Source organism: Vanellus vanellus (assembly GCF_965231255.1).
Source record: "Vanellus vanellus genome assembly, chromosome: 4".
NCBI classification, from domain to species: Eukaryota; Metazoa; Chordata; class Aves; order Charadriiformes; family Charadriidae; genus Vanellus; species Vanellus vanellus.
This window is the reverse complement of record NC_138909.1, coordinates 69153169-69166608: the sequence shown is the minus strand read 5'-3', so window position 1 is coordinate 69166608 and position 13440 is coordinate 69153169. Positions and strand designations below refer to the sequence as shown.

Here is a 13440-nt window from a genome sequence, read left to right as displayed (position 1 = left end):
CCGAGGCGCTGCTTGAAAATCGACGCCGGCCTACCTACCGCGGCCGCGCCGCGCTGCCTCAAGCCGGGCAGCGAAGGCCGGGAGGCGGCTGTCCCTACCCGGCAGCTCCCCAGAGGGCCTGGCCGGGCCGGGCCGGGCCTGGCCGGGCCGGGCGGCGGAGGGGCGTTGCGCGGGGGGCGGGAGCGGCGGCGCGGCGGCACCGCCCCGTCCCCGCTGCCGCCGCCGCCGCTGCCGCCGCCGGGAGCCGGCAGATCCGGGTCTCGTGGCGCGGGCTGACGTGTGAGCCGGCCCGAAGCAGCGGGGCCGAGCCGCGGGGCCGCCTCCGCCAGCCCGGCCGCCCCTGCCCCTGCCCCCGCCGCAGCCCTCCGGCCGCCGCGCCCACCCGCCACGGCGGACAGCGCACGGTAAGCCCGGGGGGGGTGGGGGGGTCGCCGGGGGCTGGCGGGCGGAGCCAGGCAGGTTTCCGCGGACACCCCCGCCGGTCCCGTCCTTCCCTCCGTCCCTCCGCCGGAGGAAGGTGGGGGGGCGGCGGCGGCGAAGCCCGGGGAGCCCCCGGTGGGGGGTGTAGGAAGGGGGGTGAACTTCAAGCCTGTTGGAAGTGCAGGGAGGTCCCCGCCGCCGAGCGCTTCGGCGGTTTCCCGGGAAAGGTAAACAGCGGGAGAGCCGGAGCCGTTCCGCTCGTTATTAGGCAGCCCTCGTCCTTTTCCAACCGGCTCCTCGCTGCCTTTGCAGCTGGTCCGGTTTGGGTGTTTCGGGTTGTTGGGAGTTTTTAGTGCAAAGGGGCACCCTTGTGTCTCTTATTATTTATTTATTTATTTATTTTGTTTAAAGGATCTCAGTCTGATACTTTGAGCCAAAGGGTTTTAGTTTTCTCTCTTTAAAGGAGGTGGAATTTGCGTGCTGACACCAGGGTACGTGCGCCCGGGCTGCTCCCTGCTTTTTGAAAAGCCTGTGCAACTAAAGTGGGAGAAATTGAACGGTGTCTTGTGAAAGATCAATCTCAGGAAAGGACAGCGTCACACTGCCATTAATTTATTAAAGATAGGATTCCTGCCAGGACCTCTTCACGTGTAGGCTCCAAGATGCAATGTGTAGTGGATTACAGTGGGGAAGGGGTGTATTGGCCTTGGAGACCACAAGATACGGTCCATGGTCATTCCTCTGCAGCTGTCACTGTGCCGGGTTCCCCAGATGTCCTCCCCTCTGGTTCTGAGGCCTTGGCTGACCACTGCTCCTTCGTGAATGCGGCACGTGACCTGCATCGAAAACTTTTGTTTCCTGGCAAACACCTGTTTGTCTAGTCAGTCTTCAGGATTGTCTTTTAGATTATAGATTTGTTGGTGTTAATGTCGCTGAGCATCCATGTCTATGCATATAGAAAAGTCTTGAAAACTATCTCCAGTTTTTAGAGGTGAGGACATCTAACTTTTTTGGTCTTAATAGGTTATTAATGCTGCAGTGAGCGTTAGTGGGTTACGTCTTGGGAGTCTTTACATGCTTAGCTGTTAAAGTGCTATCCACCTTTACTCATTTCTGTTACTTTCCTAAAGCAGACATCAGCTCAAAAAAAATCAAAATGAGGAAAAAAAAAAAGATAAATCAATCTTAACTTTTGATTTCTTCCTGTGTACAGTGAGAGAGAGTAAATCCTTGATAATTCCATCTACTTCTTGTGACCTGTCGAGATGAAAGAAGTTAAGCTATTGTTGTTGATCATTGGTTTGAAAAGTGACCCTGTCACTGACAGTGTGGCTTGAAATGGTAGAAGCAGTTGGCAAAAGAAAAGTGATTGTAATGTTAGCAGTATATTAGTCAGTTCAGTCCTGAGTGCTGTTCCTTCCCCTGCCACTGAAGTGGGTGAGTCCAACCTCTTTGGTTCTTTTTGTCCCGTTTTGTAAAATACAAGATCTACAATTTTTGCCTAACTCCAGAGTGGTATAGAGTTCTGTATTTTAAGTGGTTTAAGATTATTTTGTATAAGGTGCTAAACAAGTGCAAAGCTGTACTGGATGTGTTATTGGTCATTCCACAAAGTGTTGTCGCGTGTGCTTCTCTGGGAGGCAGGGACGTCCCCGACGCACTCAGGACCATAAGCCAGGAGGGTCTGCTTTAGAACTTAGATGGTGGTAGCAGCCAGTCATTCTGTAGCTCTGGGTGGACCTTATTTTAGCCTAGCTGGATGTTATTTTGCTGACTATAGATATAAATATAATGAACATGGTTCTATGAAATTCCTTATACCATGCACATCGTGATGGTTTTACAGCACCCAAACCACAATCTAGTCCATTAAGTCCGAAGTGCATAGCGCAGTTACATGGACAACATTCTGCAACCCATGTTCTTCCCTCATTCTAAGGGAAAAATAAGATTAATACTCTTGTTGTTAGAGATGTAGTATACATAAAAACAATTTAAAACAATTTTTAATCGCTTTGTACCTATTGTACCTGGTTTCAAAAGGTTGGTATTTGGTTTTAGAGAAAGTTAGTTTCTAACTGACTTCTTGTTTTGTTGTTAACTTCTCATTTTCTACTTTCATATATTTAGACTTCAGAGTTAGCGAGGTGTGAATGTTATTTGCATAACAGACGTGTAGTAAAACAAAGTCTATGTTTGTGTTTCAGAATTTTCCCTCCTAGATATTTTAAGTACTTGACATACATCCTTAAAGACCAAATTTTGTCTCTGCTGAAGTTCATCATAGCAGAATTTGGCCTAACAACATCACGAGTCTTCACAGGGCCAGTACAATGAAAGTAGCAAGATCCTCTTTCTCTTCTTGTAAGCACATATGAATGAAGAAGGTGTACGGTACCCTGACAGTACCAAGTATCAGATTCTTACTCTGTATGTTTGAACATTTATCAGATTACTCATCACAACAAATACAACAATATTTTGGCAGATCCATTTATACATAGAAAAATTTATGTCATCTGCCCATATTCTGCTTGGGAAGCAAATAAGAGAGCCCATGAGCCTGCTTTGCATGCATGCTATTACATACATGCTTTGCATACATGCATTTACATAGATGCTATTACACTTGATGTTAAGCATGCTTTCCGTTTTAACTTCCTAGGTTATAGATTCAATTTATTAATACGTAAAGATCTATCTAATTGTTTATGAGGCACATGATTCTGCAAGATGCTGAGTACTTCTTGGAAGATCCAAGTGTCTCCAAGTCCTCTATAAGTACAGTGGAAGCTAAGAAAACTTTGCAAGGCTATACCACAGAGCCAAATCTTGCACTCCTTATTCAGGTAAAAAAAATAATAAAAAAAAAAGAAAAAGGAATTCTTTTCCCAGAATAGCTCTTTCAGCTTGTATGCCTTGACTCACCAATGGCTGGCTTCCCCAGTTCCCAAGGAGCCTCATTTGAAGAAAGACTCCTTAGCTCCTCATTATGAAGGAATACAGCCAGGGATGTGAGAAGGATCAGTCTGTGTTAGCTGTGTTAGTCTTATTTCTGCTGGACTTCAGTAGCAGTACGGTGGAGATGTATGGTCTTATCCTCCTCTTTCTATCCCGTCACTTATTCCACGGTATTGGCTGGGGCAAGAAAAAGGTCCCTTAGTGATGACTGATGTGACTTTTCATGAAAGATTTGAAGGTGCTTGGGGAGCAGCCTCTGGCATGATTGAGTGGTTGTACATTTGCATGGTTATTAATTGAACAAATATGCTTCAGAGGCTTTAGTCAAAGTGTCTAGCTGGTATTTTTACAGATAATGGAACAAATTAGTCCCATTTGGGTGGGAACAGATAGAATTACATTTGATAAAAGTTTTCCTCATTAAGATTAGTTCTGATTCTTCTGCAGCTTAGCATGCATTAAAAACCATGGCTTTCTAGAGCTAAATATAGTTTTATTCTTACTTTATAAAACTGCTAGACAAATGTCAGATCCAAAGAACTGAGCTCTCCTAGGAAAAAAAGATTTTTATCAGAAAGAACAGAAAAGCTGTACCAAAATGTAGCACCAATCACTTGCACGATATAAGCAGCTGCAATGCTTTATTTGTCGAGTCTTTGTCAAATACTGACCTATAGTAATAGATCTTTGGTCTTTTTTGTTCATATATTCACATGTATATGTTTGTATATTTCCTGTTAGTTAATCACAAAAGCTTTTTTAGCAAGACAGTATTTTTAGAGAACTTGATGAAATAGTTTATGTCAGTTTTCATACATGATAAAACAGCTGTTGGAATGATATTAACATGAAGATGTGAAGAATAGTTGGGGGTTAGCTGTTCAAATAGTTGGACTAAATCAAGTGTGAAACAAAGCTTCCTGGTGTGAGTGGCCTTAGTTTAACAAGAATTCCTATGCAAGTGGTTATGGTGTTGTTAGAGGCTCATCACTTTCACATCTAGGTGAGACTGATTAGATGGCACCTGTCATTAAGCACCCCTATTTGAAAATACGAGACAAAGCTTTTATCGGAGAACTCCATGAAATATAGAAATATTCTTCTATGTACACTTTTCTTGAGCCATGGAGATTGTCGGATGCTTCAGTTTCAAGTTAGTACGTAGAACAAAAGTGTCTAAAATACCTTCTTTTCTGCAGGAAAACTGTGGAGCCAAAGGTGAGATACGTGTTGCAAACTAATCCTGATCTAGTGAAATAGTACCATGGATTTTCTTTGTGCAAATTTATGTCATAGATTTAAAAATCTGTTGCTAGTAGTTGCAGGGGAGACTTGTAGACTTGTATAATTTGCATAGCACTTTCCTTTTGATAATCTAAACTAGTCTGTGAGTCTGCTGAATTAGATGGATGTTATTCTTTGGTAAAAACTGGGTCATCTTTTAGCTAAACATATGTAAATAACCAAGCCCAGAAATCCTGTTAATTGGTACATATTCCCTCTGGTATAAGTACTGATTAAAAATATTCTAATTGATAAGCTTCAAATTGTTTACCGCAGGTATGTAGAAAACCTGATTCAACTTCCCTTGAAGTCAAAGAAAGGCACCCGCTAGCTTCAGATAAAATTTGATCTGGCCTGAAGGGGTTAGGAGTAGGGCTGCCAGGGAATAGAGCTGCTTTCATCTGAAAATTGAAAATCCTGCTATCTTTCTCAGCATGCTGCTACCCTGCTAAATCTGTTTGCTCAGTGGCAAGTTATTAGAAACATATGTCATCCCTGGAGAAAAACATAATGAAAATATTCCAAAGAATTTCAGTATAATTTTGTGTTTGTATGTGGTTGGAGTAACATTAAGGAATAGTGTATTTTTACAGTTTTAAGGATTTAGTAAGGTATTTTGTAATCTAAACAATTGTACTCTTAATAAAGGAGTCTCAAAAAACTTCATAGCTCATGGTTCAGGGCTACACTTGCTGGCTTAATACGGTGGAAAAACTTTATTTGTTTTGAAACTGTAAGTTTTGTAAAGGCATGAATAAGGGATCTTTTTTCTGCTTATTTTTGCAAAGAGATGAAATGTCTCAAAATATAGGAATGATTGACCCTCGAGGAAAATGACTTCAAAATAATGAGTTATTGCAGGCCACCTGAGCTGCGGTAACTGCCTGGGTGCTAACGGTTAGCTCAGGGCAGCTCTGAAGTGTCTCAGCTTAACTTTTTTCTCTTACAGGCTGTCATGGTCAGGACACAGACTAAGCAAAGTCACGTTTGCTCACAGTTCCCATGGGCTAAGAGTGTGTGTGGGGACCATTGCCACAGCTCAGCTGCTGTGCAGTGGCTTTTTTACAACACAGTAATTTGCTCATTAGTTTGAGTCCTGAGCTTCACTGGGTGAGCTTTAAAGTTGGATCTGCTTTGAGCTCTGAAGTTCTTTGGCACATTTGAACGTATTAATCATAACCTTGATTCATAAATCTTTTAACAAAAGCAGAGTTGGTTTATGAATATGTTACATAGTTTGTGATAGAAACATATTCTTTTCCCATACTTAGTCTTTTAAAGTAAATGATTAGTTTTGTGTTATGAAGCCTGAAAGTTAAGTGCGAAACATCTCTTGGGTGGGGTAACTGACAGCAAAGTAGATTTCCCTGTTCTACTCCCATGGGGAGGCTGATGCAAGATGCTCACCTCTGCCATTTTCCGTCTGCAGGGAGTACCCTTTATTCTTGCTTCCCTGCAGAAGTCTGCTCCTCGTTCGTGTGTAGCCACTTGTTCAGAATCAGACCTGCCAAAACATTGCGAGACAAGCCTGTAGCCCTGCTTGGTGTGGCACAGCGTGGGTGTCCTCTCAGTGCTGGTGCAGAAGTGCTCTCGGCAGGGGTTTCAAATTCAGTAGGTGTTGCTTCCAGCAGTAGTGCATCGCCTGTACAGCTGCAGGGGTGCTGAATTTAGGAGATGGGCAATTGTTGCTGGGGAATGGGAAGAGGAATGTCGACACAAGCAGTGGGACAGTCCATAGTGCCAGAGACACTAACCAAAAGCAGAAGAGTAAGAAAATTTTCCTCGGAGCTGGCTCTTCTACTTACCATTCAAGCAGAAAATCCCGTTAAAGTCAATGAGAGTTCTTGCTTTACTGGTGACCACAGGAGAGGGCTCCCAGTTTGCTCTATAAACTGCTTGAAATACAGATTTTACAGAGGATAGCCCACCCTTTTGCATTAACATATGTCAAACAAAGTGATTAAATAACCATTAGTCATTCAGTGCAATAAGAATAATTTTGTTGCCCTGGACCATTGTCAGTCTCCTACACTAGAAATAAATATTAAAGTGAAGCTGAAGCATTTACTTAGCAGAAAGAGGGTATTATTCTTGGACAATGTTCTGTGTCATTGACATCTTCTATTAATTAGCTTTCATATTGCAAGAGATTTCTTTCAGAAAAATGTCATCATTTTAACAAAAGGGTGACCAAATGCTGACAGCTGGAGTTTGGCAATAGCGTTCTGTATCAAATATCAGTAAATGAATTCTAAAATAGCTGGACTGCTTTTTTGGTCCATGACTGTATGTGCATAATTAGCTTCTTTTCAAGTGCTTTGCCCAAAAGAAATGTTAAGCCACCTGCATGGGAATAAGTAAATAGCTTTTTTTAATCTTGGTTGGTCTTATTTAGCTCCCTTGGGGAATTCAGTTTTGATCACTGACATCAGCATTATAGCCTTAAAGCCTGAAATCTCTCTCTTTCCTCACATATCGGGACTGGCCATGAAAGAGAAGGTAGGAAACAGTACTGGAACAGTAGAGGGTTTTAATGTGTGGGGTTTTGTCCTCTTGAGAGTTGTACTTGACACTGACAAGCCTTAATTAAACTGAAAAAAGCATCTGTGTCATCTTCTGTATTTCCCTGATATACCATTCAGTGTTGAACTGATGCACCTCAGCATACCTGTAGCCTTGGTTAGCCTTGTCCACAAATAGTAAGTTTCCTACTGGGTTCTGACTAGATTCTGCCGCCCTCTAAAGTGGTGTGAACTTTTTCACATACTTCAGCGAGAGAAAAGTTGTGATGCTTGGCTGTGAAAGGGCTTTGACCATAATTGTAAGTCTTTTAAGTTTTCAGGCTCTGGTTCCTGCTTCACTGCCGTAGGTGTTAGTGCTGTTGGCAGAGTCGCCAGAAGAATTTCCTGACCCACTCAGAGTAAGTCTAAAATGTCCACATCAGGGTGAAAACTCTAGTGGCTCAGCAATGCTCACAACGTTGTGGTGGTCACACAGTGGTGGACTTGTGCTGTGGGGACAAGGAATGTGCCAGTGCTCCAGTAGTCTTGTGAGACCATCAGAAAAAAAAACATCAGGAAGATCCTTGGTGCTTACTTCTTAGTTCTGAGCCTGTCCCTGCTCAAAAGCTCCTTCCCTGATTTTGGCATGTCACTGTAGTGTCCTTCAGCGGTTGGCTCAGCATTTCTTAGTTTCTTTCGTTTTGCTTCTATTTTTAAGGGGTTGCTTTGTATTAAATTAGCATTTGTAAGAAGCACCAGCTGGATGGCACTGGAAAATTGATTCATAATTTGCTTACATACCAAATGATTTGTGAGATGGTAGCAAAGTTACCCACTAGTATGCCTTGAGCAGGATGTGGCTGGGTGAGCAGTTCTCTTGTGGATGTCCTGCTGGTCTCGATGTCTCTGTTGAAACCAACAAGAATGGCACCAGGTGCATACATCTGTGTGCATGGTTAAGCACTGACTTTTCCGTGAGGACAGGAACTGGCTTAACTTAATCTGCATTGAAGAGTTCATCTTGGATCTTATTAATTATCCTGAGAAAAGTTGCAGTGCAAAAATATACTTGCCAACTCATTAGGCTACAGCTGGAAGTCCAGGGAGACGTGCTGATGCTTTCAAGTACCAATCAGTTGATTTCCCCCCCCGCCCCTTGGAATGATAAAGAAAGAGAGTGAAGAGGATTGTTTTATACTCTGAAAGTGTTGCTGTGTCTAGGAACCCTCTTTGGGTATTGTATCAGCCATCAAAATCAGTGCAGCTCTTTTCCCTAGAAAAGCTAAGTGGATGATCTGAACTGGGACAATTAGTTGGAGAAAGCTGTAATTGGAGCCACGCTTTACTGTGGCAGCACTCCTCCTGGCAGAGCCCACACTTATATCCTGCTGTTTTGCGTTTGCTGCCCAGCCAGCCAGTTGGTTTTCTTTTGTCCTGAAAACTTAATTTAATGCCCAGGAGAAGGCCTGGTAGAAAAGATCATCAGTAGTCCTCTAGAGATCTGTGACCTTGCAGAGCTACTAGATCCTGGTCCACTGAAACCAATGGGAGTCCTGGTATTTGTTTCAGTAAAAGTAGGATGGAGCTATAAGTGTGGAGGCGATGACGGGAGAGAGCTTCTCATGCATTGTTTAATAAAAGAGATTAAAAATTACTGTTATAGAAAAGCCAAGTTTACAGTGTTGCAGTGATTCAGATTTAAGTTCTGCGAGGGAATATTGACTTGATCTATCTGAATTACAATAAAAGAGGAGAACAGATCCTTGGAATGTTTTAATTAGTATCAATTTGTATACAAGATTCTTCTTTTTTACAGACCTATTTTTAGCTTTGTTTGAACATAGGAAGTTGCTTTGTAAAGGAAGTTTCCTTGGAAATCTTTGAGCTTATTTTTGCTGGTTCTATAACCCTGACAATTTAAAACTCTTGCGTAAAAAATACAGACCACCTTCACTGGGTACTTATGCCAGCCCCTTGGCTTCTGGATTAATTTTGATTTAGTGCAGTGTCCTCCGTTATTCCCTTGGGATCATGCATCATTAACTTCAGACAGAATAGCTTTTATTTATTTTAAAGTACTGCTTATTTTTTCTCTTTATTTTCTCCGTATTTCTGTAGTTCCTTTTGTGATCTTTCTTCCTTATTCAACTATGAACACTTTTTTCTTACACAGTCCTGTAGTTTTATCCTGTGTTTAGTTATTCCCTTCCTTTGTTGTTTTAACGTCTCTGTCATCATTTCTGCCTTGTTTCCCCTTTATAGTGCTCTGGTGATAGGAAACGTGCTGCATTTCTGGTAGTAGCAATTGAAAAAACTAGAAATTTCACAAAGATCTTTGCAGGTAAAATCAGCCATTCCTATCTACACATATCTCTGGATTGTTTTTTTAAGAGAGAAACCACAAATCCATGCTTATTATCTTTCCCCTCTGTCCTCTAACCCAGTCTGAAGAGAAATTTGATGCAGAAATCAATGGATAAAATTACCTGGCCTGTCTTACTCAAAGTTTAGCTGTACAACTGAAATAATTGGAAGTGAAATAACAGACTACTGAGTTGGATGTAGGTAGTTCATCAAAAGACTAACCAAACACACAAGAATCTGTGGGAGGGTGGGTGTGCATGAAGTACAAATATTATAGAAGATGGAAATCAACAGGAAAATGCATTACATAACAAATACAGAAAATTCTGAGTTTGACTGGGATTCACTGAAGCTGAATGTTTACGCTTCCCTTGGCTGGTTGGTCATTGGTGAGAAATATTGCGCTGCTGAAGATACCTTTATTATTCTACTGTATGCCTAATTGATGTTGAATTGGACTTTGTACGACTAGGCAGGGTTCAGTGAGTCCAGTCCCTAGAAGAGGCAGGATTAGAAACAGATTTTGGAGTAACCACTTGCACCAGGAGCATTTTGAAGTGCCCGGTAATAAGTCAGCTGAGGTGCCAGTTGCCCCTGGAGTGCTGATGGTACCCAGGGGGACAGAGTGACCAAGGAGAAGAAAGAGTCCTATAAAAGCAGTGATCGGGAGCTTTATGATGAGCTGATCACAGCAGTCTCTTCTTGCTTTAACTGAAGCACATTTCCACCCCCTGTGTTAACGGGTACTATGGTCTCACAGCCACTGTGCCTGGTAGTTTCTCTGGGACAGGACTTCATGTGCAGGATTGCAAGGGTGTTATGCTACACGAGGCCAGTGTACAGGATGCTTTAGATGCTAGAAGAGGATACTTGGAGGTCATTTGGAGATGGGTAAGATGATACAGAAGAACCAAATTTGGGGCATGCTGGGAAGAAAATAATCACTGAAAGGGTCAAGTGTTATAAGAAAACATGGATGCTGAGATGTCTTAGGTGCAGGTAAAAAGACAAGAGAACTAATCCTTTTCATGGAAATCTGGATGCTTTAGGAGATTCTGGAAGAGTATATGAGAGAGGGTTTCTGCCTCTGACAGTAAGATAAAAACAAACATTTTATCTTTGAGGTAGTGAATTGTTCATGCTTTGTGTATGGCTTTTGCTATTTTAGCTCTTTATCATTTTTCAGAATGCCTGCAGAGGCATAACATTTGCTTTCTTTCTACATTTTTATTTTAAATTTTATACATATTTTCATTTGTTCTGCCACGCTTCTCTCAAACTGAACTCAGAAGCAAAATTAACTTAATGGCTTGTTAGACATATTTGACAATTGTGCTTTGAGTTATTACAGTTGGCTGAAAAACAGTAACAAGGAGCTGAATACAGTTTTGTTTCTTTTTAAAGTAATGTGGAAAGATTCTGTTACTTGTCTGCTGTACTGTGGGGTATTTTGCTCCCAAGGATTTCTTACCTTCAATCTCCAAGAAAATAGCAACACAGCAAAAATAGTTCTTAGCAGAGGAAATCTTCAGCCATTGTATGTATCGTGTGTGTGTGACAGGCCACCTTTTACAAGTGTCTGGTTCCAGGACAGATAAGAGTTAATGGGCTTAAAATTTTGGTGCTGAAGATGCCAGGTTTAGTCCATGATAAATCTGCAGTGACTCTGATATATATATCATATAGAGTGAGTGTTTCTTTAAATACTAGAATTACATATATTTTTACACACTCCTTTATACCAAGGAGTAGAAATCACCAATGTGTACACTTCAACAATCTTGCTAGTCAGCATTGTATTGGAGTCACGTTGGAGGGCATCCAGCACATGGAAAATTGACAAAACTTCTCATTTGCCTTCATGCTAGAAAGGAATTCAGTCTTGTAATGATTAGGGTGGAGAGAGGCAGAGTATAATTTCTCTCTCCCAGAGCTCACCAGCTGCATGCTATTTACTCAGGAGAGGTGTTGCTGAATTGGGAAATAATGTATAGTCATTGCAATAATTTAAAATACACAAGAGTCTCCAGGTACAACAAAACAATCAGATTGTAGCCATAAAGATTGCTTTTTTGATAGTAGGGTGTATAAAATATAATACACAGCTGTAGGGCTGGGATTGGGGAAGATAATAAAAGAAGAAACAATTTACAATAATTACTATAACTGAGAATGCTATTTTTTAAATCATGAGAGACTAGAAATATTTTTCAATATGGCTTCATTACCTACAATTTCAAATAGATGCTCAAGTCAAAAGGTAATGGTGGGCTTTTATTTCTGTCTTAAATCATCAGAGATCATCCTCTACTTTGCTCCCAAATTATAGTAATTCCGGCTCTGACTACAGTATTTTAATTTCAGTAGTACTGTTTATGATTGCCTCTGTGGGCCTCTTTACACTGGAAAGGTTATATTGACTGTTTGATGGTACGTCATATTTGTCCATGTTTACTAATTCTGTCCTTTATTATGCTCTCTATCAGTTTTCTTAGTCTAGAGGCCATAATATATACCTTCTCAGCTATTATCCGTGAGAGCCTTGGCATATTTACCAAATGTATCTTCCAGCTGTTTGTAATCCCCATGAAATAAATACTATGCTACCAGTAATATGGCCAAACCAAAATACAGTAATTTTAAGTAGATGAAAAGTAACTCTCTCGGAGTACTTGAAGGTATTTGACATCATAGCCTTACCACTTACTATGGTCTTACCAGTTACTCTATAAATTCCAAGAAAAACAAGGTAATGATAAGTGGGAAAACATACAGAAAAATAAGTAAAGTAAAATAAAATAAAACTGCAAGCTTTTTTTTTTCTTTCTTCAGGTCATGAAGAAAAGAATGGTGCACATCCCCCCTTTTTCTGTGATAAATTGTATGTAGAAGGACTGTATTTGCAAAAGGTGGAGAGCTGGTGTGACTCACAGTGAAGAGGTCAGAGCTGGGCAGAACAAGTTAGCTGCTGACGTGAGATCAGACAATTGCAAGTACCGGGAGGCAGGCAGGAAGCACACTGCAATCCTGGAACAGGATTTTGATATGAACGGGCTGCCTAAGAGCATGCAGTGGAGCCAAGAAATCCTGCTCCGTGATATATAAAAATACTAGTCTCTTATTACCAGATCTTACACAGGGTCGCAAAACATTAATAAACTTAAGGATCTGATTGCAAAGCTTAGTTGACTTAGTACTTTATGCATTCAAGGTGTGTTACAAATAATACAGTTATTAAGCCAAGAATGTTTTAATGAGGAATACAGATGTGAGAGTGTAATTTTAGAAGTGAAAATCATCATATGGTACAGAGGGGTTCTCTCTTCTTTATAACTGGTTAGCCACATATAAAAGTCTCTGTTTCCTCTAGTTCCCAGCAAAAAATAATTGTATGAAGGGAGATTAGTTACCTGTTTTTTTTTAAAGTAATAAAATAACCCAAGTTTAGCATCTTTATCAGGGGAAAACTTAGTGCTGTTCCCAAAATAGATGGTTCGTCTTTGGTCCTTTGCCGATGAAAGAGCTTGTTATAGTCTTGGAGGAAGGAAAGGATGATTCCTTTCAGCATCACGTGAAGGTGAGAAGGCTTGTAAGGGATCTTTTGTTGAAAGCTTGGATGGCATTTTACTTGGTGACACATTCTGCTTTATTTTAACTCATTAAGATAATTTGTCATGTACAATTCAGATGCCTTGGGGTAAATTCCTTCTAGCGCACCTCCACTTAAATGTTTGATGTTATATGAAAGATTGATCTTCCCCTTTCATTGTCTAATCTTTTTCAGTTGTATGCTCTACAAAGAATGTTTGCCTTGTTTCATTGGTGATGACTTTTTTCTGATGTTTTGATTTCTTGTAGTCATAGATAAACATTCCTCTATCCATTCCTGTGGCATTACTGTGTGTTACTG

General features: G+C 41.1%; 1 protein-coding gene across 2 annotated transcripts in view; it reads left to right on the top strand.

Moving 5' to 3' along the window:
- Positions 1-289: 289 nt before the first annotated feature.
- The window catches only part of SMIM14 (small integral membrane protein 14), a 47152-nt gene continuing 34001 nt past the window's right edge, over positions 290-13440 (top strand). The window contains exon 1 of one of the 2 annotated variants that reach the window (XM_082482700.1): positions 290-404. The gene's annotated coding sequence lies outside the window, so the exon portion shown is untranslated. Of the gene's footprint in view, positions 405-522; positions 648-13440 lie in introns of those variants that run through there. The other variant, XM_082482701.1, reaches the window with a different exon arrangement.